Source organism: Pteropus vampyrus, unplaced genomic scaffold (genome assembly GCF_000151845.1).
Source record: "Pteropus vampyrus isolate Shadow unplaced genomic scaffold, Pvam_2.0 Scaffold51, whole genome shotgun sequence".
Classification (NCBI taxonomy): Eukaryota; Metazoa; Chordata; class Mammalia; order Chiroptera; family Pteropodidae; genus Pteropus; species Pteropus vampyrus.
Genome location: NW_011888832.1, coordinates 266,226 through 268,886, shown reverse-complemented (window position 1 = coordinate 268,886; position 2,661 = coordinate 266,226).

The window sequence follows — 2,661 nt, the reverse complement described above, 5'->3', positions numbered from 1 at the left end:
GGGGCCAGGGGCGCGGGCCGGGACGGCGGACTCAGCTACAGAGCCGGTGGGACCCCGACAGAAACTCCACCTCCGCATGGGGCCGAGGGTGGGGTGACGGAAGGCAGAGTCTGGGGGCCCGGCGGGGCCCAGCTTTCCCGCCTCGGGTTTCCCGAGCGCCAACGACATACTAGGCACTCCGCAGCAGACGTGGGCACCGCCTGTCCCGGGCTCAGCGCGTGGAGCGTGCGTACTTTTGTTAACTGCTTTCTGCTTAGTGTCAGCTCTGCCACCGAGTGGACGTGGCGCAGCAAGTCTCTGCCCCTCGTCGGGCCTCAGTTTCCCGTTTGTACAACGAAAGGGTTAACCAAAGTAACCTCATGCGTGTTAAGAAACGCAGTGGGCACTTGGCACGCCAGGAGGAGATGGTCTCCATGTACAGTGGTGCTTCCTGCCCCCTGCAGGGCCGGAGCCCATTGCCGGATGGGTGGTCCAGGGGCATTTATGGTAATGCTCCCCTATGTGTGCCCAGACGCTGTGGGGCTTCCTCCCTTGGGAATAGGGTGTCTGCGGTTTTGGTGGGAGGGGGTGGAACAGACTCTGGGAGGGCCTCTTACCACATCCTGTACCTTGGAAGGCAGACTGAAGTGGATCTACCTACAAAGAGGACCAAACATTTACAGAGGTAGTGGAGGAAACCTTGCTGGATTGGGCCTTTACCTCGAAGAACAAACTGTGAACGATGAAGCTAAATTAGTTTTAACTCACGATTAATAATATTTAGATTATGATGGTAACCATGCACGCATTAGAATAATCAAAGAATCGACTCTGCGACATGAGGGTCATTTTTGCAAAAACATTTGATGGTTTCAAACTCAACCGTCATTCTGACTCCTTTGATGGTCACATAGTCCTCTCTCTGAAAGGTCTCAGCCAGTCACTTCTCTTACAGAAGTTCTCTGTGGTCTGCCGCTGCTCCGTGGTGTTACTTTCTATAGTGTTACTTCCATCAACTTCATGAAATCCCACACTTTTTGCAAGATTTGCAGCTTCACTTGCCTTCATTTGCTTTGTATTTGCATGGTTAAATGTTGATAGCACCTGGCAGTCAGCTAGAAACTGATTTGGGTGGGGATATGTGGTGTTTGAGAGGGAAACTAATCTGTAGATGTTGCAGGGCCTGGCCTGGCTTACTGTGCACTTTGGACTTGCGAGATTCAAATGTGGAAAACTCAGAGGACCAGGATGTCCCCATGTTAAAGCTGAGGGAATGCTCAGGGAGGCTGTTGGCTCAGACAGACCCAAAGTCCCACAGTCACTAGGGGCAGCCGTGTACCAAGAGCCCAGAGTTAGAGTTTTCAGAGGTGGGATAGGCATGCTGGAGGTGGAGGAGGCTGAGTTGATGGTGAACCTAAAGCCAGTTGTGTCCTCTCGCTTAAAAGAGGAATCAGAAATACTGTCCTAGGAGTGTCTCTGGCAGGGGTGAGGTGGGAGAGCCACCCGCTCTTGGAACTAAGCCGGGTGCTGACCGTAGGCTTGGGGCAGTTCACATGAATTATCTGTTTTAATACCAGCTCTGTGAGGTGGGTGTTGTTAACACCATCTCATAGTGAGAAAAGGGAAAATCTGAAGTCCAGTGACAGGCCCTGGGTTTTACAGCTGGGGGGGGCTCAGAGCCCAGATCTGACTCAATTTTACCACTGTCACTGCTGTTCCTGAAAGCACACCTCCACGCAGCCCTCGGGATGCAGTGCTGATCTGGCGTCAGCCTCCCAGTGGCCGCCAAGGGATTTCCCTCCCCATCTCTGCACAGTAGGTGTTTGATTGAGGCTGCGTCAGTATTTCCTACATTTCAGCAGTTCTCTGTCCTATATCTCTGCCACCACTTTTTGCCATCGACACACAGCAATTGTGCCATTGTTTACCTAGTGTTTTTCTTTAAGTCATTTCACTTTTTAGAACATGTATTGTAAGAATAGGAAATCTGTATCAGTTGGCATAAATAGAAGAAAATCATAAAAATAAATATGCAAACAAACATTTAGTTATAAAGGGAAACTTTTTGTTATAAAGGGACATAAGATGTACACACATGTTCATGGCAGCGTCATTTACAATTGTCAGAAGGTAGAAGGAACTCAAGTGTCTGTTGGTGGACAAATGGTTAAACAAAATGTGGTCTTTACAATCTGAGGCATATTATTCAGCCTTAAAAAAAGAAGGAAAAAGAAGGAAATTCTGATACACACGGCAGCATGCATGAACCTTGAAGACATTATGCAAAGTGAAATGAGCCAGTCACAAAGGACAAATACTGTATGATTCCACTTACACGAGGTACCTAGAGTAGTCGAATCCAGACAGAAAGCGGAATGGTGGTTTCTGGGGATTGGAGGAGAGGAAATGGGGAGTTAGCGTTTAATGGAGTTTCGGTTTGGGAATATGGAAAAATTCTGGAGATGGATGGTGGTGACGGTTGCATAGCAATGTCAATATACTTAATACCACTGAACCGTACACTTAAAAATAGTTAAAATGGTAAACTTCATGTTATGCATATTTTGCCACAATAAAAAAGCATTAAAAAGAATATCTCTCTATGTCTAATAAATTTTGAGGAATTAAAAAAAAGGACATAAGGCAGTGGTAGAGAGGGGTTAGAGACAATTGAGCTCTAAA